This window comes from Rhodnius prolixus, unplaced genomic scaffold, assembly GCF_049639745.1.
Source record: "Rhodnius prolixus isolate KJV_2025 unplaced genomic scaffold, Rpr scaffold_9, whole genome shotgun sequence".
Classification (NCBI taxonomy): domain Eukaryota; kingdom Metazoa; phylum Arthropoda; class Insecta; order Hemiptera; family Reduviidae; genus Rhodnius; species Rhodnius prolixus.
In genome coordinates this window covers 599,335-623,212 of record NW_027411604.1, presented here as the reverse complement: position 1 = coordinate 623,212, position 23,878 = coordinate 599,335, and the positions used below count along the sequence as shown (strand labels likewise).

General features: G+C 37.0%; 1 long non-coding RNA gene across 1 annotated transcript in view; it reads right to left on the bottom strand.

Moving 5' to 3' along the window:
* Positions 1-9,632: 9,632 nt before the first annotated feature.
* The window catches only part of LOC141453914 (uncharacterized), a 212,410-nt gene continuing 198,164 nt past the window's right edge, over positions 9,633-23,878 (bottom strand). The window contains exon 4 of the long non-coding RNA XR_012458305.1: positions 9,633-9,738. This is a non-coding gene — a long non-coding RNA (uncharacterized lncRNA). The remainder of the gene's footprint in view (positions 9,739-23,878) is intronic.

The following is a 23,878-nucleotide window of genomic DNA, read 5'->3' as shown; positions in this document are numbered from 1 at the left end:
AAATGGGAAATGGTCTACCATTAAAAAGAACTTTTATACATGCACATACATGTATATAAATTAAAATGATATAATTAAAATCGATAAATTTGACAAATGAAAAAACTAACTTATATATCGATTAATCATGAAAAACAAAGCACTTTAACTTAACTTGTTTCGTTTTAATTGGAATATTTTTTTTTATGGAATTGAACTTGTTAAATTTAAAAAGATATTGTTTTCTGGATTAGTTTAGACATGGAATGGATTTATTTATTTCATTTATTAAATTTGACCAGTTAATATTTATTATTTATATAATAGTGGCCCATGTTTTCTGTCTAAATTGATTTTATCTTGAAATATTTATTTATTTTTATAGCTAGTTAAACCGGTCTCATTTATTTTGAATGTAATTCACAACAGCTGTTCTTAATTCAACTGTTTTTTAAATTAATTAATTTATTTATTTATTAATTATACGAGTATATAGGGCAGCAAGTTTTTCTACAACACTTTGGTGCCTGTCTTCAGCTTATAGTTAAGAGAACTGGGAGCCAAGATAGAGTTTTCATTTTTAGGGCGTAGGGGCATTTAGAGTATAGGGGGGTATTCAGTGGCAGGGCAAGTAGTCTGGACCGAGGATTCCATTGGAATCGCATTGGCTTTAAGCCCTCAATAAGCCCTAGCCAAGTGACAGATGAAAGAGTGGGAAACGGGGCTAAATGGGGCTAATCCAATGTTTCCGGCAAGCCTAAGTAGCCCAGCTACAGTCTTTCCGTTAGAGCTGGTCGTAAAATATCTTCCACCTGCAAAGATATAAGAAGAGAAATCACTTAGTCCAGAGATTCGTCTACTGGGTCTACAGCCAGGGGCCCTTACATTCGATTCTACTCAAGGCTTAAGGAAACTTGATAAGAAGTAGTCACTTCTCCCTAAAATAAGGCATTACTCTTCTGGATGTCCGGACATTTGAGGATACAGGCCTGGAATACAACCATTTTGGCTTCAAAAATTAAATGGGTAAACCATGGAAAAAGTTACAGGAGGTTTTCTGTGTGGAAAACCAGGACTACAGATTCCGCAGGCGAAAGAAAATTCATTTTTAGATCATCATTACTTTGTAGGCTTAAATTTACATTTGGTATTATATTCACCCCCCCCCCCAAAATGGCCACTTTCAGATCGGGTAAAAAAAACGCGTCCTGGGGTCCCCCCGACAGAGGACATTCTGTGCAGATTTCTGCCACAGGAATTCTGCGTAAAGCGGCTAGTTACACTCTTGGGTTTGGCTCTTCGATGAAGAAAAAAATCAATGCCGTCATACTTTGTCCTAGACGTCTAAATCTAGCCAAACTAGGGACAGTTATGACGTCACCCTGCCTTTCGCCGAAAATAATTGAGAATGTACCTTTCTCTTGAAGATACGATATCTATCGCAAAGCTATCAATGTAAATATGTAACAATAAGTAAGATCTGTGGGAATATGTATTATTTAAGATTATTGGTATCTATCTCGGAGTTTACTCCGAGTAAACTGTAATTAATATATAAGGACATGCAATTATGAATATGGAGAATTAGTTTTAGTCATTCATCAGTTTAGTCAGGATAAGTCAAGATTAGTCACTATTAGTAGTATTGTAAGTTACCAGAAGTTAGCCTGCATATAAATATGAATACGTCTTTAAATTTGAAACATACGGTGGCAATCCAAAAAAATCTAATGATAACAAAATCGGGGGATACAGTTTGGCATTATAGTTTCGAATCTATCGTCTATATCCAAAATTAAATTAAACCACTGGATAGCTAAAGGATCAAAGAATTTATTACGATAAGCGAGGACTGAGACACATCGCGCGCGGTGGAGGGGAAGCGCTGCCATTTTGAGATCATTTTGCTGCGTATCGAGATTTGCAATTAGTATAACTTTGGACACGGAGAAGCTACGATGTTCTGTTTAAGTTTTAATCGTCAGCTGTCGTCACAATCTATCGATTGTATATAAAACATTAGTGTAAAATAGTGACAGTGAATAAAATAAAGGTGTTAGAATATAAAATATTATCAAAAATATATAATGTCGGCCTTTACGCGTCGAAAAGCCAAAACCAAATACAGAGATCGTATACGGTTGGAAAGGGCTTCTCAAGAACAATCGAATGGTAAAAGTCGCAAAGCCGGTGGTGTCGCCATATATCGCAACATCAATAGCTTCACTGATTGTAATAGAGTTAACATTGACATTTCGGAAATTTATTTGGTAATGAAAGATGCAATAGCTGGTGATGTCTGTCTAGTAAACGGAAAAGGCCAATGGCATCTTCAAATTCGTACTCGGGTGTGTGTATATACATCCGGGCACAGCGTTAGCAGAAAATAAACTCTTTATGTTACGATCGTTGTTAAAATATTCCAAAAACATCTCTAAAATTATACCCGATTACGAGCCTGATCTTACTACACCAATTATGATAGTTGGAGACTTAAATGTTGTAGTCTCACAAAACCGCTCATTGCCCGACTTCATGCTCAGCGAGTTCAATTTGTCTAATATTGAAACTTCTCCAACAACGTTAGGTAATACCTATATTGATTTAACGTTTACCAGAAATCTCGATGTATCTTGTATGCCATTTGTGTCGTACTTTTCGTATAAGAGACCTATAATTAATAAAGTTATATTGTAACACAGTAATTATTTGTTTCCTTGATTTCATCCTAAATACATAGGTAAAAGTATTTTATATAAAAAATATAACCTGTTACGTAAACGTATTCACGTACAACATACGGCCGTGTCCTTGACACAGCCACAGTATTTTTTTTTTGTGATTCTGCTAGTCGTGATTCTTTAATTGACCCAGAAAACTTCTAAACCAGGAGTAGGGCTATTAACTTGAGGATTTCCAGGATTTAACGTGCAATACAATGGAACCAAAAAGACGAACTAGAACATCTACTCTTATTGCGATCTATTTTCAATTTTATTTATAAGTAAATAAATTTATCGTGAATAATACACGTAAATATAAGTATATAATTAAAGAGAGAAACTGATAGATATCACATCAGATTAGTTTATTTAAACAGGATATCCTTTTTTAGAATTTTTAAGTGACCATATTTGTCTTAATGCCTTCTGCATATGGACCTAAGAACACGCTGCGGCCCCATCTTATTCTGTTATTGCAAATGTTTAGACTGTATCACCATTGCCTTTTATAGTTCGCAACAGCTAAAGAAATAAATAGAAGTAGTAGTAAATAAATATATGATAATAGTGTACGTAACGATAGGCAATCTGTAGACGGGATGTAGTTGTCCGGTAGTACGTTATACATGGGGATACAACACTTGCGAGCTGGAGGCATGTCGGCAGGGCCTGCTCCATCGACTTCTGGAACATAGACAGCGACACACTTATTTACAACCCTGGCTGCCTGCACTTCGTGTAACCTTCTAGCAAGGTTCTCTTTTTTTGCACGCTGTCTTTTTTTTTTTTATTCTTGTTGTCATCTTCCTTTCTGGTCCATGGAACGGAAGCTGTGCTTTTTCCTTTCTAATTTTCTTTTCCACTTTCTCTTAATATTAAATCTAAGCTAAAGAATCGTAAAAAAGTGTTCATTTCATTTTTTACCGGAAATAAAATGTAAACAAGATAAGCCTTTCTGATTGGATGAAAATTACTGACCGGATAAGTGTTTTTTTTTGTGTGTTTGGAGGGGGGACCAGCACCAACAATACTTAATTTGTTTATATAAATAAACATCAATTTTATCTGTAAAAAAAAATTACTGTTTTAAACATTGCCCAACAACTGAAATTCGCTTATAAATAATTTTTAATAACAAGACCATTATTAAGGGGGGCCCCCCCGGAACAAGACGGAGCGACGTTAAGTAGACTAGGGCCCCCTCATTTGTTTAATGGCGCACTTCAACCGAGTATTATCTACTCTTTTTTTTAATTACAGTAATAAAACTTAATTAGGTGTGTATAATTAGAAGTAAAATGAATATCATTATAACCGCTTAATAACCTCTCTCTCAAAAACCACACTAACATACGCACAAACAAACTGTTTTGTATTAAAAAAATAAAACATTTACCAATTCTCTTATTTAATATCTCATTGTGCAGCTAATTGAACCAATTTCAAGCCTTTGACTACCGGCAGAGTTAGCGAATACAGGAAATGACTTATAACCAGAAAAACCTCACCCGGATATCGTATTGTAAACTTCATGTTAACGAGAATCATAAAAGAAAGAAATAAGAAGGAGAATGGTATAATTTGTGACAAATGTTACGAACGACCATCTGGGACAATTGTGGTTTCTTTTAATAATAATAATATTATCATCATTATTTATTATAATTTTACCTTTTTACAAATTATACGACAATTTCTTTGTTATAATGATCAGTTGGCCATACTGCGGCTTGGTTTTAACTTTTAAATAATTTGTAATTGTTTTCATTTCAATCTGTTTTGTTTTTTATCTCAATGGGGTTTTGGTCACTTTCTGTCAAAAAAAGTATATATTATATATATATATTATATATATATATATATATATATATATATATATATAATATAAAAAAAATGTATGCATATTAATATATTCCTATAAATAAATAAATAAATAAAATCTAATAAGTTGTAACCAGTAGCAAGGGTGAATAGCGGCAAAAACCCGTAATACAAAGATGTATTGCGGTACCAGGTTCGTTCCCCTGTTTTAGCCTCTAATTATTTAATATTGTATTAATATCTTATTATAATTACAATCATTATTATTATTATTATTATTTATTTAATTTATTTAGTAATTTACAATCTGTATATATGTATACAATAAGTAAATATGGAGAGAGTGATGAACTGGTGCGGGAGAAGAGCAGGAGGAGAGAAACTACCCAGCGGTAGTACTCTCTATAGGAGAGAGGAGAATGAGAGGAGAGAGGAGAGATTTAGGTCTTCAGACTGTAAGGAAGTAGCGAGGCCACTGGCGATTCAGTCGGCGAGGAGTATTAGGGATGTCAGAGTAAGCGAGAGACATTACAAGAGGATTTGAGCGAGTAGAGAGAGCAGTATGGAATTTTTGGTATTTACTCTTGGCGAGTTGGTTGTACCAATGTAGAGGATGTTGAGGTCATTGTGAAGAATAAGAGGTTAGTCACCATAGAAAGGAGCTATCAACTATCTGTCGGAGGAGTTTTGAATGAAATGTTTAGTACTGTCCTGTATGTTTGTAGGTTTGGCTGAACCCCACAGCTCTAATCCGTAAGTCCACCATAGGTTTGTGGATAGTGTTGTATATTAAGCGTTTGAGTTCAATGGTTAATTTAGAGCGTCGTCCAAGAAGTCTGTAGAGCAGTTTCGCACGTTTTGTCATTCGTACAATTACAATTATAAATTACAAATAATTATAATTACAAAAAAAACGAATAATTAATTGTAATTGCAATTAGAATCGAGATCCCTCATCTAATCCTCAAAATAACTGCCCTAAAAATTGATTTTTATATTAATAATTATTATTTACAAGTACACAAAAAGTGAATTATGATTGGAGCAAACATCTTTGAAACTGATTAGAACCTGAACTATAAAATTCTTTCGGTAAAGTGGCACTTCCGGTTGGCTGATTTTGTTTGAAAAGTTTATTCACTTCCGGAGACATTATCGATAAAATATCGATTATAATTTTTTTGTTCTTTTGTTTAAACTATTGAGAATTTAATTATAGTTTTGGGAGGTGGTTAATTGTATAAAAGAGAAAGACAGAGAGTGAAGGGGAGCGGCAAAATAGTATAATACTACGCTATATAGCAGCTTGTGAACTTGTTATTGCATAATTAGCCGCCCCAGTGGATGATTAGATCTTCTGCGATAAAATCACACCTCGCTTTAGTTCGCAGTGTTTTGTTTTTTTGCTTTCCTGTCGCACTTATTTGTTAAAAATTTAATTTATTGTTGTTAACTTCCTTTCTAAGAAAAATAAGAAAAAACTTTGTTTAGCCAATTAGATAAAAGTGTATTTCTCAGGTCGGTCTTGCCGCCAGCAAGTGTTTGCAGTTGAATAACTTCCTGCCAATGAATTATAAGGAAAAAAGACGTGCTGGAGAATTACAAACAATATCTTCATAAAGAGATCTATAGATTACTTCTTTACTACGTAACGTAAGTATTAAGATCGTGCAAGGCGCCACGGTAGCCGGAGCGGTTAGAGGCTAGACCCGCAAAGCTAAGATGTATTGCGGTACTAGGCTATATTCCCCCGGTCTATACCTTTAATGGTTAATATGAGAAATTTTGCAGTAAAGTATGTTTGCTAGTCGCCACGGTAGCCGAGAGGTTAGATGCTAGACCCGCAAAGCTAAGATGTATTGCGGTACTAGGCTATATTCCCCGGTCTATACCTTTAATGGTTAATACGAGAAATTTTGCAGTAAAATATGTTTGCTAGTCACCACGGTAGCCGGAGCGGTTAGAGGCTAGACCCGCACAGCTAAGATGTATTGCGGTACTAGGCTATATTCCCCGGCCTATACCTTTAATGGTTAATATGAGAGATTTGCAGTAAAGTATGTTTGCTAGTGGCTCTGTCCACACGACACCTAATTTGGTAATTGAACGTAAAGTCGGCCTGAAAAAAAAATAGGCATTACTTTACTTACTTACTTACTTACTTACTGTGACAAGTTGCCTCTAATCGGCCGCCCTACCCCTAAAATCAACGTTCTAAAGGACACTACCATTTTTGCTTCATGCTGATCCCAGACTGCACAGACATCACAGTACAACAGATGGTCTAAAGCGAATTAATTTGGAAAAAAACCCAATTTTTTAAATCCAAAATGAAAATTCTGCCCGAGTGAACTTTGCTGTTAATGGTATTATTAACAATAAAAGACTATCCGCATCCAATCACGATAAAAGACAACAAACTTTTTAAAAAAAAAAAATAAATAAAAGAAGACAAAACAAAAATTTTGTATAAAGACGTTTAAACTATAAAAATATAATAAAGACATACTGCATATTGCTGTTGCGAGTGTGTGAGTGTGTATACGCTTGAAGATTGGATGTGATAGAAGAGGATGCTGTTTGGAACAGATTTTTATTTTTTTTTTATTTTTAAAATGTTAGTTAAGTGTTCACAATGAGATTGGTATAGACTATAGAGTGTTGCTGTAAAAAAAGGTATTCTGTAGGCGGGGTCTTATTGTGTGTATAGAGATATAGAAGGCAGTGAAAGAGAGCGCGCGGGAGATGTGCGTGAGAAAGAGCGGGAGAATATTTAGAGAGAGCCAAGATGGCTGCTGCCATGGCTAACTTGATTAGACCCGCTCATTAGGGAGCATCACATCACGGCTGCCTTAATTAACATTATAATCATCAATCATATATATAGATATATGTATATATACATATATGCCCCAAACATATAATTTAAAAGAGACATCTGGCTCCCCTCCCTATATATACACATAACATTGGATTTTATATACGTACCAAAAAAAAAACCTACATAAATATAACATCTTCCCAAGATGTGCTTAAGAGTAGAAGAAAAAAAATGAAATGCTCACAAATCAAAAATCCAAGACAGTGAGGGGGACGAAATAGATATACAGACAGACAAACCTTTCGTATTCGATTCTCTCGGTTTATTTTTTTTTTATTCAGGGGGGCCCGCTCTCCAAAGTAGAGAGTTAATTATTGGGCTGTTGGAAGGGAGATATTTTTATGATTTACTAACATCTCTTACAAGAAAGAATAACCTACAGGATGGAGGAGAATAAATATAGATACAAATGCGTACATATTAAATAAATACATAAATAAAAAGAAATACCAATAAATAATAGTAAATAAATATTCTTCGATAAATTATTTTATCTTTTGTGACGTAAATAATAAGACTAAAGACTAAATGAAGCAGTTTCTCATGAAGCGTGACTTCCCTTGAGTCGGAAGTATTGAAGCTCCTCTAATTTCCTTTTCACCGGAAATGAATTTAAAGAAAGAAGAAGAAGAAGAAGAAAAAAAAAATAACGTGTTTGTACGGCGATTTCCGTTGACAAATTTTTGAATCCTCATCTTAGTATTATTAATTCTAAACTCGAACACTTAACCCCCCCCCCCAAAAAATAGAACACCAAGTTAACGCTTTCCCAAGTTGCTTTTTCATTTTAAAATATTCCTTAAGACACACACACATAAAGGCCATGCGCTTAAAAAAAAGAAAACATCTCACAGGTCCATTAAAACATGTATTTCCGGTTATATGACGCAAACACTATCTCATTACTTCCTGTTACCTCCAATCTACGTAAAGAATTATTATTATTTTAATTTTTTTTTCTTTAAACTATTTTTTGGTGAAAGATAATACTATGTATTATACAGGGTGAACTAGTAAGTAATATCCATAGTGAAAGATAATACTATGTATTATACAGGGTGAACTAGTAAGTAATATCCATAGTGTAGACGCGCGAAGGCGCACACACCCAGAAGCGGAAAAACGCGAGAGTTTTAGTGAGGGTTAGTCTCTAGTGCCCTTAGTGTGTAAGCCCCACCACCACCTCGACAAGGTTGGACACCAAGTGGGGTCAAGGCCGGGAAGGGCTAGAGGGCCATAAAGAAGGCAAGCAAAAGACGCCGAGACTAACCCTACAGTTGTAGATGGAGGAAAACTGATGCTGAAGAGAAGTGTAATGTAAAGTATACAGGACGGCGGTTGTTACTCCTTCTTCTTGCTGATAAACGCTGGTGCACTGTAGCCTGGAAAGAAGAGAAGTGAAAAGACAGAGAAGGCTACAGAAGTTTGGCGGGAACCAAAACGCGGGAAAAATCATGGAGGGAAATTTCAAAAGAGGGGGCGTCAAGAAAAGATGAGTTCGACTGAAAATAGGATTAAAATATTTCCTAAAATTTTCTCAGTGAGATCAGAAGTAAATGTTTAAAGTGCAATTTTGTAACCTTTGACCTTTGTAACCTCCTTATTTTAAGACAGGCTACTTCAAAAAATTGACTACTGGTCCAATCTAAAAGAGTTTTCAATGAATTAAACAACTTGAATTAAACTAACACTGTTGAGTGCTCGTGAACACGTTTTCTTGTAAAACAAACGTAATTTCTCATACGAAGATAGAAAGGAATCCTGGGCAAATGATACACCGCGTTAGAAAGCCCACATTAGACAAGGAAACTTTTACTAAAAAGTGGCCAGCACCTAGGTCGGATAATGATCCCCATAAGGGGTCTAATGAGTTTTCTTCAAAAATGTTTCGATTACTTTTATTTTTTCCAGTATCCAGGAGGAAGATTGAGGCTGTTTGGAGAATAACTTATGCTTCGAAATGGTATCAGTTTTTAGAAAAATTTTCTGTCTTTCTAACCGTGTCATCAGAATTGAATTCGGACTAAAACTTTCTGAGTAATAACATTTTTATTGCAAAAAAAAAAAGTAATGTTTAAAATAAATAAATAAGTGACGTCACTCAAGAACAGTGGAAGCTATGAAGTTGTCCAATACATCATTGAACTTCACTTTAGATGTACTGCACACAGTAGGTCTATAGACAATACTTACTGGTTCATCCTGTATAGATTTTCTCTTCCTTTCGAGCTAACTTACAGCTCACTCTCCAGTCATGTAAGTGTACAGTCCAGGAGATCGGTAGTACACTGGGCAGAGCTCCAGGCACCAGTGATCGCATTGGCGTTGACGCGCCTTAAATTAAAGAAAATAATAATAATAAAGTGAAAAAACAAAACACGTCACTTAAAATTAGCTACGTAACTTATAACTTACGTAAACGTGTCTAGTTAAAGGACCTAAATCAAGGCTACGAATGGACATTCTTAGGAGTATAACGAATTAATAATTTTCCAATAAAAGGAAAGTGCCGATGATAATTATGTTTTGTCAATTTAAGTAATTCTGATGATGGTCCAGGAAGGAGAAATTTAAATAATGAAACAGTAATACGAGAGATAGTAACGGAAGTTTGTTACTTGCAACGCTGAAGTTGATCTAAAGCAAAGAAATGGCAGCTAAAACGGAAGTCATGAGAGTGTGCTGCTCGCCTACACAGCTAGAGGGCGCGGTCCCTTCCAAGACTAGAAAAAAATGGCATAACCTCTCAGAACAGGAAGGCTACTAAGGTTCGGTAAGGTTAGCCACACTTTTGGTCCAGAGTTTTGCAAGCGAAATATTTCTTACAAAAACCCGTCCAAGCAATTCTTCTCTTCTCCTTCTTTTTTTACACCATCATTATCCGCAGTTGTAGTGAAGAGACCTGTCCGAGATAATTGGCAGCCATTGTGTAGCGACTGGATGGCCACAATCTTATGCCTTCATACGTCACTGTTCTACACAAAGCGGAAATTAATATATCAGCTGTACAGCCAGGAATTAGCATATAACTAAACACTATTAATTGTGATTTCCCATCGTTAAGAGTGAACAAGTATTAATTAAAGAATTATACCACTTCTTGTTAATTAATGCTTTGAAATGAAATTATTATTTTTTTAATTACTATAATATACAGCTCTGTACATGCTGGAGTGAGTAAGAGTCCAGCGATACTCTCTGAACGCTGCATTGTCCGGTAACTGAGCTAGCTAATAGAGTCAGTGTCAGCATTTATCCCAGGCCAAGAATTTGGGAGTTATTCCCAAAATCTTTTCACATTGGGTTAAGAAGTGAGCCAAGGGAAGATTGTGGGGCTCATCCTTTATTTCCTGGTACTTCTCTGGAAAACGTAGACTTTTCATAGGGTGAGGTTTTTTTTTTTGATCCTTAGTAAAAGGGGAAATTGGCCACCCAAATTCACCAGAGTTGTAAACGCTAGGTTGCGTTTTAAGATCTTTAGTGAAGACCACCGTCTCAAAAAAAAGGTCTAATACAAGACACTGATCTTAAAAGAGCAAAGCTTTTATCCACTGGATCAGCGTTTGCCACAACCTGTGGTAAGCGAGTTGCTGGTTAGAGGTACGCGAAAGATAATCGTAGAAAAAGATAAATGGCGGACATAAAATATTATATCATAAAAATATCATAGAAACGTTGTTTCCAATAATTCATAAAAATTATTTTAATTAATAATATTTCAACAGTAAAGTTGTTAATATGTGCAAAGTAATAAGGTTGTTCTGTCTCAAGATATACGCCTGAAAAAATAGGCAATCACTTTACTTACTAAGATCTTACAAAGTTAATAAAGTGAACATGAACTTGTGAACTCCTTTGTTACAGATACATTGTATCTCTATACAAATAAAGATAATAATAATAATAGAATAACACCCACGGAATAACAAAGTTGGCGAAATACAATCATTTTTACGAAGTGGTACAATTTAGCATGATGTACTAGCAAGTGGTACGGCGAGCCAATAAAGGTTGGGAAACGCTGCACTAGATATTCCATGGGGATACATAAAATCAGTCCTTGAAAATCTGGAGAACAGAACTCTGGTCCCTGGAAGTAATAATAATTCACTTTTTCTAGTGAATCCATCTTAACCTCCCAATCTATCCTGTTCAATAATCTTTCTCGCGATTCCAGTACTTCGTGACGTACCATTCAGGATACACTAGATATCACGCATTTCCCGAAGATAATCGACCATGCTTTCCAAAAACTATTCAATATAATATACTATTTACCGAATCTTATGAAGAATGTTTTGCTTCCTAAAGATAATGAGAAATTTTTCGTGATGTTTCAGTGTGACCACGTTCGGCCATTCTTTCTTTACTGTTTCTTTTCTTAGGAATACTCGGAACGAAATGAGGGGAGAGGGGATGGAACAAAGAATTTTGTTTAAATCAAGAGTGTTTAGTGTTTAATGATCAAACTGGATTTGGAAATATAACTTCCTTTAAAATGTAATCTGTAGAGAAACGCTGCGTGCGTCTGAGAGAGTCAAAGATCGCGTCTGTCTGTCTGGCATGTTCATATATTGGAGTGGAGGGGATATGGTGTATTGAGAAACACCTTATTTTATGAGTAGCTGATGGCGTGTCCAATTCGGCTGTTGGTCTGTTCTATGTGAGAATTCTGTGTGGGGAGAAGGGATATTGAGTTGGAGAACTGGATGTAGGAGGAAGAAGGCAGCTGTAAAAAAAAGAAAAAAGGAAGGCAAGGCTGACTGAATCGTGTGTTGATGGCGGGACATGGCCCGCCGCGCAATTAGCCCCTCAGTCTACAACCTCTCTGTGTGTGTGTGTGTAAGAGAAGAGAGAGGTTTGGTATTACTGGTTCGGTTGGCTGGCCTGGTACACCCTTCCTCTGCGCGAGATCTTCTTAGTAAAGACTCTTTTATTGTGTAAAAGATCTTTTCTTTTCTTTATACATCGTCATCAACATGGTGCGTTGCCCAAAAAAGAAGCCAGAAGACAGAGAGTAGTGAATCCATCTCCTAATGCCCACACTAAGAGTCCTGGAGCCTTCTCCTTCTTCTCTCTCTCTCTCAAAGACCAACCATTTCCTTTCCCAGTTTCTTGGCCGAGCTAGATCACCGAGAGCTACACCAACCTTGCTCTCTCTCTTGTCTTCTTCTTCGACATTATAAACACATTAGAGACGGTGTAATTTGTGAGCTCTATACTTTCCTCACAGGTTGTTTCTGTCCTTTCTTATTTCTTTTCTGTATAACAACAGACCGACTGAGAAAAGAACTTAGACAGATATACACATGCGCAGTACAGGGTTCCTTTCTCCGTAGTTTCCATCTAAGAATGTTATTACTTCAGCAGAACCAAAAAGAAGACTTTAATGTCACGGTTTTGTCTCCCACCTTCACAGTTTTGCTTCTTATTTCTTTAAAAATCCATCTTGTTTTTTTTTCCCTTGAACTTCTATCGCTTGGTAAGATATTTTTCTTTGCTTCATACTTTCTAAGCAAGCATGTACATTAATCTTATTAAGTTTTTATACATAGTTACGGTTGATCTTCTTATACTGCCTCAATTATCTAAACTACGTGTATCATTCTACAAAAAAAAAGAGAGAGTTAGATATCTACAAGGTTGTCTACAGCTTGCAAAGAGCCATTTTGGTCCAAGAAAGTACCACTTTTGGCTACTACAGTACCAGGATTGAAATCTTTTCCACTGGCCAAACTAAAGCTATTGAGTAATCATCAACTGGGAATTACTGTTCATTATTTTTTTTGGGATACTGATTCATTGTTACAATAGAATGAAAAATAACTGCCAATTTCAGTCATGATATATTTTTATTATGCCGAACTTTCGATATAGGGACTAGGCCCATCTTCAGGGCTGTGGAACATATATACAGTATATTAACAATAATTATATTAAAATGAATATGTATAAAGTAACGTAATTGGGCGCCACGGTAGCCGAGCAGTTAGAGGCTAGACCTGCAAAGCTAAGATGTATTGCGGTACTAGGCTATATCCCCTGGTCTACACCTTTAATGGTTAATATGAAAAATTTACAGTAAAGTATGTTTGCTAGACGCCACGGTAGCCGAGCAGTTAGAGGCTAGACCTGCAAAGCTAAGATGTATTGCGGTACTAGGCTATATCCCCTGGTCTACACCTTTAATGGTTAATATGAAAAATTTACAGTAAAGTATGTTTGCTAGACGCCACGGTAGCCGAGCGGTTAGAGGCTAGACCCGCAAAGCTAAGGTGTATTGCGGTACTAGGCTATATTCCCCGGTCTATACCTTTAATGGTTAATACGAGAAATTTGCAGTAAAGTATGTTTGCTAGTCGCCACGATAGCCGAGCGGTTAGATGCTAGACCCGCAAAGCTAAGATGTATTGCGGTACTAGGCTATATTCCCCGGTCTATACCTTTAATGGTTAATATGAGAAATTTGCAGTAAAGTATGTTTGCTAGTCGCCACGATAGCCGAGCGGTTAGATGCTAGACCCGCAAAGCTAAGATGTATTGCGGTACTAGGCTATATTCCCCGGTCTATACCTTTAATGGTTAATATGAGAAATTTGCAGTAAAGTATGTTTGCTAGTCGCCACGATAGCCGAGAGGTTAGATGCTAGACCCGCAAAGCTAAGATGTATTGCGGTACTAGGCTATATTCCCAGTCTATACCTTTATTGGTTAATATGAGGAATTTACAGTAAAGTATATTCGCAAGTCGCTCCCGTCCACGGCACCTAATTGGTAGTTGGACGTAAAGTCGCCTCCAAAAAATAGGCAATTACTTTACTTACTTACTTTATCATTTCTAGCAATACATATCACAGAAAATCATCACACCTTCGATTTCCCAAACACAATAGATACTTAAATCAGAAACCAACACTCAAAAAAAGGAAAGTGCTAAGGAAAAAAGAAAAATATGACTGACATTGGCAGTTAATTTTTCATTCCTATCATCAGGAAAATGAACATAAGCAGAATTAACGTAAATTACATATAAATCTATTCCGCAATACATAAAAATAGTCTTCACAAATACATAGTGCTCAGAATTAGTGTCTAATTTTTGGGAAATATCTAGTCTTAGTTCATTACTTCCGGCCTTAGAAGACATTTAAGTATAACAACCGGCTGAATTTTATGAATAATAATGTGCAGAGATAAAGAGATCTCGAAATACTAGTAGAAAGAGAGAATCAGTGATCTTTGGAAAAAACGCCAGCCAATAGGAAGACAGTGTTTTTATTACCAAATAAGATCGATCTTGCTATCTATAGAATAGGATTAAGACACAGTCAAAATGGACTCGCATTAGGCCTGCCGTCAAATTAAGGAAGGAATATAGCATCAACTGCAACTTGCCGGAGCAAAGAAATGGTTGAAGTCTGCTACTATTCTGATTGTTCCGGACTGACTGGAGCTGGAGCTCTCTTGAGAAGTTTGAACCAAGAGGAATCCATGGCTCTTAAGACTACGTCAAGACTGCGTTACCTTAATTGGAGACGTTTTGGAGCAAGTACAGGTATGAACTAACTCTCTGGAGAAATGAAGTGCAGAAAAATACAATATTAGCTGTCGACAATACTTTCACCACAGGTTCAACTCCTTTGAGTCTAACATTTCGGACAAAGAGACGAACAAACTATGTAGTTAAACTAGTACCGTATCTGCCACTGATGAAGGCACACATCCATGAGGAAAAGTTTGCTCAGAGGGAGAGAGAGAGGGAAAGATCTGCCCCTTTTGTCCGAATGGCCAACGTTGTGTTCAAAATCACTATACTTAGCACTATTACTAAAACTTAATGCTTTGTGTTGGATAGTAGTTACGTACAAGCTGAGAGTACAGCGTACATATTACAAACCGATAGTAGAGACGATGAACTGGAGTTTGAAGATTGAAATGAAGAATAGATTATAATGGTTTGGACGTGGTGGGGGGCCTAGTCTGGCGGGTATAATGATAGACAGCAAGCTGTAGCGGAGACGTTCTGCAGTCCAGAACCTGTAATTACATTATTAACAACACACTTCAATTACCCCGCCTCCAGCGCAACCGCTCCACCTCTCTCCACCACCAACCGCGCTTCTACTAGCCAACCTGCAACATTATAAACCACCTCGTTCACGTCTTCATCTTCTTAGATGTAGAAAATTTATTCAATATAGCCGTGGGTTGTAGGTTCGATACTGCTAGGCACGAGATTTTTTTTTCTTTTTTTTGTAATTTATTAGTTGTATCATCATGAATAAAGAACAAAATAGATTTGAACAAGGATCGCGCTCGTTTTCCAGACAGTGCCAGCAAAAGCGGCTTGCTGGACTAACTTCTTGAAGATCTATTAAGGGAAAACTTGAAGGTTGTTCCATGAACGTGCCAAAAAAGGTTCAAAACTATCTTTCTTTTTTTCTTCTTAGCTCTACGTTGGCACAGGAAGTCGCCCGAGAAGATTTGGGAAAGAAGTTTGGGAGAGAGAGTGTATCATTTCTTTGGTAAGACCGGGGATCTTATCAGATGAATACTGACAAGGCAATTCCCGGATAACAAATTTAATATTCTAATATAAGACTTGGAAAGTAAGACTGTCCAAAAACTTGGGATGTATCGCAGCCCTTCTATGATGGAAATACGAGGTGTGGCTATTAAATAACGAGACTGCTGCTGTAAAACATTTTATTTTAAACTTATACACATTTAGGTTATTATCACATTCAATATACACCCCTCCCCTATCCCTACAACGCTCCATGCGAATTTACCATTGTTCCGAAACAGTGCTGGAAGTCTTTTTCTGTAGGAGCTCCTGCATGACGCGAGCCGCTTTTTCTTTCACACAGCTTCAACGGACTGAAATCGTGTTCCTTTTAATGCAGATTTGACTTTTGGGAACAGATCTAAAGTCGCATGGGGCCAGCTCAGGGCGAATAAGGCGGATGGCCTAAAACTGGGATGTTGGACTTGGCTAGAAACGTCAATGCAGTGTGAGCCGGCGCCGGTTATCTTGATGGAGAACCCCGTGACTTGTTCTTCCAAAAAATCGGGTCGTTTTTTCCCTTACTCTTTCACGGAGTTGAGCAAGCACCTCACCGGTAGTAATGTTGATTAATTATAATCGATATTTTCACGTCCGTTTTGGACGTGGAAGGGTGACCCGGGCGGTCAACATCTCCGACGTCTTCTCGGCCGTCTTGGAAACACTTGAACCACTCAAAAAACTTGCGCTCGTGATACAACATTCATCGCCATAAACTTCTTTTAATCAAAAGATAAGTTTCAGTAGCGATTTTACCAAGTTTTGATGTGAAATTTCACCGACAATTCGTTGCTCTACTACATGTGTAGTATCGGTGTTTTGCGGCAAAACGAAACCAACACCTCTTACACAAACGACGGACGGTTCCGATTAGACAGATTTCTCTACAAACACGTGAGACGCTGCACAATCGAAAGAGAAGGCATTACGCTGTCGCTCGTTAGGATTTGGCGCATGCATAGTTCTTCTGTAGCAGCAGCAGCAACAGTCTCGTTATTTAATAGCCACACCTCGTATGCCAAAGTTGAGGAGGAAGGAATGATTAGAAAACCATCATTGGAAACTGTTTTTGAACTGAAGAAGATGGTTAAGGTTAGTGCAACTTTGTGTTCGTTTCAGTCGTGATGGACGGTCAGTGGAATGAAATAATGGAAGGGTGCAGAAGAAGCTGAACGTTAAGATTTGATATATGTACTATAAGAGAGACCTAGAAATCGGTACTTCATGGCAAAGCGTAGGGCGACAAAATTTACTAGCAAGGGGAAATATCCTGCTGAGGACATTAAGTTTGTACGCGATCGCGTAAGTTCGTCTCTGTTCGGCTGACTTTTAATCTTACACTTAATTTCCATGAAACATGTCTTTGTTTAAGTCCCATCCAGGCTACCTATTGAGGTGGCGTAGCCACTTATGGTATGTAAGAAGTTATGTGCAGTACGTTGCCCAAGATGATTAGATTTAGACGGGCGGGACGGGACCCATGCCCCACGGCACCGCAGCCACCAAGAGGCCTATTGTGCCTTCCCTCTAAATCTAGTAGGTGAAACCTCCTCCTTCTAAGAAGGTAGAGGGCTTTCCCTACCAGTTCCTTCTGCGCTATAATCTCCTTTGGTCTTAAAGTCCCAAAGATGTCGTAGCGCAGTCTCTCGATTGCAACGCAATCGAATAACAGGTGAGAGGCCGTTTCCTCCTCTTCCTGGCACAGTCTGTACAACGGTTACGAGCTAATAAGCCCTAATTTGTGCAGGTGCTTTCTGAACCTACCGTTCCTTGTGAATAGGCCCCTAATCAGAGTGATCTGATTCCTGCCCAAGCCCAAAGTCTCTTTGGTTCTACGTTGCCCAAAATGTAGCCCCATCAAATGTCCAAATGTCCCCCAACAAAACCACTTCTGCAAGAATACGAACGATGACAATAATAATGAACGATGCATATAATTTATAGCCATTAAGAAAGTTAAGTTGGTAGAAGTGCTGAAATGTAACTTATATCTCTCATACCATTTTATGTTTAAGTATATACATTTTTATTTTTATTTTTTGTTTTTACAAGTGTAGGTTGGTGCAACTGGTCACTGTTGGAATGGAATGGTGGTTATATTTTAATCGTTTTATTTTATTTTATTTTTTTAAAGACCTTCTTGTTGGTGAACAGCGAAAAAAAAAAAAAAGAAAGAAGAACAGCAGAGACAAACGGAAGAAGAGGATAGATAGATGAACAAGAAGAAAGCATAGGACATACTAGAATCTTAACGCGCGCGTGTGTAACTTAAAGACATTTTTATGTGAATAATATAAATAAATTTAGAGAATAAAAGATAAAAATTGACGAAGTGGAGGGGTGTGTGTGTAGAACGGATAGAAGAAGAAAAGTATGTGAGAACAGACAGTTTATTTGAATTTATGGAATTAAGTTGGTAGCCCTTGTGGCTGATGGGGGGGGGGGGAAAGAACGTGAAAGATAAAATGAGAAAGAAGTTGTGTGTGTGTGTGTGTGTGAGAGAGAGAGTGTGAGAGGATGAGTGAGAGAAAGAGAGAGAGGGTGTGTGTGAGAGAGAGGGGGTGAGGGAAAGAGAGAATAACTACCAACTTCTTTGAGGTTGCTTCCATTTTTAGTTAACGATTTTTTGTTTACCTCAACTGTTTACTTGTTTATTCCTGTTTGCATCATGTTCTTTGTGTGTGTGTGTATTAATATAAAGACAAACGTGGTGGGAGGGAGGGGAAATATCCAGCTGAGTGCTATTAAGTTCGTACGTGATCGCGTAAGTTCGTCTATGTTCGGCTGACTTTTAATCTTAAACTTAATTTCCATGAAACATATCTTTGTTTAAAATCCCTTGTAGGCTACCTATTGAGGTGGCTTAGCCACTTATTACGCACATACAAAACAGAGCGCGAGTTTAAAACATCTTAAAAAAATAAAATAATAATAAAATGAGGCTTCTTCTGCATCCAAATTCTTATAAATTATCACCCCTTATCTTCAATAATCCTCCATCCTTCATGATCAAATTACGATACTAAAGGATAATCAACTTTGGGTTATTTTTTGCTTTCTTTGTTCTTTGCCTTGTTTTATGTGGAAATCCTCATAAAATATAAGATTTTCCTCAAGAAATTAAAAGGAAAACTGAAGCTACACCTTACACCTGTCTACTGGTGACCTTACCCCCCACCAATCCCCTCTTAAACAATAACGACTCGTTTTTAGCTGTAGCAAAATGATGGTCACACTATATCCCAATTTGGTTAAGCCACCGTTAAAGTGGAAAGTAGTTTTGAGTTGTTTTCGAAAATTTAAAAAATCGCTACATTAAAAATGTACTTCCTTTTTGGAGAATCATATTTCCGCCTAAATTTTCATCAGTTATTCTAAATTAATGTAATCATTTAGTAGTAATTTTTTTCTGCCTATTTTTTCAGACTGGCTTTACCATCCAACTACCGAATTAGGTGTCGTGGACGGAGGCGACTAGCAAACATACTTTACTGTAAATTTCTCGTATTAACCATTGGGAATATAGACTAGTACCGCAATACATCTTAGCTTTGCGGGTCTAGCCTCTAACCGCTCGGCTATCGTGGCGACTAGCAAACATACTTTACTGCAAATTTCTCATATTAACCATTAAAGGTATGGACAGGGGAATATAGGCTAGTACCGCAATACATCTTAGCTTTGCGGGTCTAGCCTCTAACTGCTCGGCTATCGTGGCGACTAGCAAACATAACAATGGCAGTAAGAGAAACTTCAAAGTAGAATTTTTTTTTAAATCTTCCACTTCCTTTTTGAAAGTAAATTTTACATTTGACCCATCGTTAAAATTCAATATCAATTTGAAACATATTCAATGCGTATTTTTAACTACTTAGAATGGTTGAAGTAACCTAAAAATGGTAGCGTGCCAGCCAGTTGGCAGCCCTGTTAAAACCGGAAGCGCCATTTCAACAAAAGGTGGAATAAAGTAACGATGGAATAACACACCCCAATATTACAGATGTTTAGACATTAATTGCCGGAAATGGGATTTTATGTTTATTAGAAGGTGAATAGCGTTTAGAGGAATTGATAGAAATGGACCCAAAAATGTGGTATTCTTTTTGCGGTTAAATAATTTACTGGTTTTGGTAACGTGGTGTCCTTTTTCACGTCACGGGTACGAAGTCCTGATGAGGAATGTTGCAGCGTCATCCTGAGTAAATCCAAGATGGGATACCTCACGTTCAACGTAGTCCTTTAAATGTTATATAATTAATTAAATCGAACTAGAACTAAGATTAGGGAATTAAGTACAAAGTTATAACGAGTTTTGCAGTATACGCAGGAATTTTGAACAAAAAGGAAGTCCTGTTAAAAATTCAAATGCAAGAAGGAAGTTTTTTTAAAGAAGCATTTCCTTAAAATTAGCCAGAGTTATGGTAATCAATTCACTGAATTTTCCGAAGAAACGACGGATTTGAACACTGAAATTTTGAACAGCGGAAGAAATTTCCAATTTGAACACTGCGCTTTGATATGTCAGAGTTTTTTTGCGTTTTATTTGTGCTACAATCAGCGCGTTGGCGCTATAAGTAACCGTGATAACAGAGTAATAAATGATAAGATAACGAGTGGAGTAGTTACCACAGTGGTAACATTCCCAAATATTAGATGGTTAGTCACTCTCTTCACTGGAGAGGAGATCACGAGGCCACTGTCTTTTAAGGCCTCTTGTCGGGTTGTCAGGAAGGGTTCTAGAAGAAAGATTTTGAGCTAGAGCAGTGATGGCGAACCTTTTAAGCTCAGCGTGTCAAAATTTTGGAAAACCCTATCTAACCTCTGGGTGCCGAGTCAATATAGAAATATTCATCATTTTTTGAAAGTTGCATTCATATTAGAAAAAAAAGATAAGATTTATTAAATGACCCACTTTATGGTAATTGATCTGAGGAAAGTTTACAAGATACTTATTCTCAATTATTACCGTAATTTCTTCAAAGTACTCGCTAAATTATTTAAAATTATAAAATAATATTTTGTCCCTGTCAATGCGTGTCACACAAAATCAGTTCGCTATTTATAAAGTTTGTCACCTTTGACACGCGTGTCGTAGGTTCGCCATCACTGAGCTAGAGGATTTATATGAGATTGTAGGTTGAAATGGAGTTTTCTGTAACTTGTTTTCAGCGACTTGTGAAGACAAAAGGAATGGTTAAGGTGCCAGTGTGTATAGTCCAGGTTGGGAGACATAAAATGGAGCGTTTACTTATAGTTCGGTGTATTTTTGATTGAAGGGGCTGAATCCTTTGGCGAGATTGGAGCGTTTGGTTGAACCCCACAGCTCTATTCCATACGCCCAGATGTGTTTCAAAATAGTAGAAGTATAAATCAGTCTTCTGTATTCCAGAGAGAGTTTTGATCTATCGTTTAAGAGTCTTTTAAGTGATCGATAGCGTCTGTTTAGTTCAGTTCTTTTAAGTCTAGTGTGGGGACCTTTAAATTTTTTAAAAAAAGATATACGAGAGATATCACGAAACCACTATCTCTTAAGGCGTCTTTGTCCAGGTTATCAGGAAGAGTTCTTGAAGAAAGATTTTGAGCTAGAGGATTTATATGAGATTGCAGGTTGAAATGGAGTTTTCTGTATCTTGTTTTCAGCGACTTGTGAAGACAAAAGGAATGGTTAAGGTGCCAGTGTGTATAGTCCAGGTTGGAGACATAAAAATGGAGCGTTTACTTATAGTTCGGTGTATTTTAAATTGAAGAGATTGAATCCTTTGGAGATTGGAGCTCTATTCCGTACGCCCAGATGTGTTTCAAAATAGTAGAAGTATAAATCACTCTTTTGTTGTCTAGAAAGAGTTTTGATATTTCGTCTAAAAGTCTTTTAAGTAGTCGTTAGCGTCAGTTTAGTTCAGTTCTATCAAGTCTAGTGTGTGGGGGGAAGGGATATCCGATTCAAAATTCAAAATTTGGAAATCTGCAAATTACATTTCTACAAAAAAGGAGATTAAAGAAAGAAAGTTAAAAAATAATTACGTGAGCAATAAACAGCCTTGTAGAACTTTGGAGAAACTTACCCCTTCGGAGGCTTAAATACTTTGGGCGAACCAACTTCGGAGTAAAGTAATAACTTTATAAATAGTAAAAGAAAAGAAAGGGAAGCTGTAAGTAATAAGGTGCTTAAAAAGTTTCTAAAGAGTTTGTGTATGCTACACTGGAGACTAAATAAAGTAGAACAGGAAGAAGGCGTAATTTTTTTTGCTCTTTCTCAATGCCAACCAAATATCAACAGATCAAAGAGTGCGAAAAAAGTTACCGCTCAAAAAGAAAAAAAGAAAAAGAAAAAACGCAATTGGCGTAGCGGAGAGCACTCCACAGTGAGCATGGCTTTGCAAGTTAGCGCGGTGTATAGAGAGAGACCTCCCCCCCCCCCAAAGAGTATAATAAATACATTAGCAGCGGGGATAGTGTGAGTGTTCGGCCAATAATTAAGTATAAATAACGACTTTATTATGTAGCGAAATAGTATTATTATATTTAGAAGGCATGGCAAAGTTTGGAGGGGTGAAGAGGGGCCCCGATCGACAGTGCTGCTCCACTCGGGGAATTACTGAAAGAAAATGAATAAAACAAAAAACAAAAACCGCTCAAGATTTTAGGCTTTCAAAAGAATGCTGCCGTTTATTGGGCCATTGTTGCAAACTCAATGTACACGCTAACTTTGATTTTTCGGCCATCTTAATTCGTTCTCAACATAATTTTTTATTCATTTAAAAAGTAAAGTAAAAGTAAAGTAATCGCCTATTTTTTCAGGCGAGTCTAAACGTCCAACTACCAATTAGGTATCGTGAACGGAGGCGACTAGCAAACATACTTTACTGTAAATTTCTCGTATTAACCATTAAAGGTGCAGACCGGGGGAATATAGCCTAGTACCGCAATACATCTTAGCTTTGCGGGTCTAGCATCTAACCGCTCGGCTATCGTGGCGACTAGCAAACATACTTTACTGCCAATTTCTCATATTAACCATTAAAGGTACAGACCAGGGAATGTAGCCTAGTACCGCAATACATCTTAGCTTTGCGGGTCTAGCCTCTAACCGCTCGGCTACCATGGCGACTAGCAAACATACTTTACTGTAAATTTCTCGTATTAACCATTAAAGGTGCAGACCGGGGGAATATAGCCTAGTACCGCAATACATCTTAGCTTTGCGGGTCTAGCATCTAACCGCTCGGCTAACGTGGCGCCTATTTTTATTCATTTATATTACTATATTATTATTATGAAGCCTCACTACCTTAAAATAAATTAAATATAAAACAAAATATTCCAAATTTGAAAAAACGGAAGTGCCAATTTTGTTTTTATCGATTTTGTTTTTCTGTAACAATTTTAACTTACGAGAAAATATCATTACGTCAAGGGGGTAAGAGAAAGTCATGCGAGTGTGACACGTCACTGTTTTTACTTTCTCTTTTTGTTGATAATTATATGTTTCAGAGTCTCTTGAGTCTTACTCAGGTCTTCTTCCAAATGGCGATTCTCTCACCATTCCCTTCCTCTATCACCATGATCGCAAGCTGCAGCAGAATGTTGATTGTTCGCATTTAACGCCCCCATAACCATTCGAATTACTTCACGCGTAATACACGAATCACTTTTGTGAACATAATCGGTTATCGCCATTCACCAGCGGTTATGGTCAATGATTTGACTAATTTTACACACCCTTGTGCCGGTAATCGATAATACACACTTTAAATCTCTTTTTTTTGGCCCCCTCCCATTTAAAATTTCAAGGTTTTTTTTCTTTAGATTAAATCGGGTCAAAATATTTGTATTTTTCTAAAAAATAAAGAATTTTAGACTTTGTTTAACTAGGCGCTACAATAGACCAGGGCAGCAATACAAGGATGT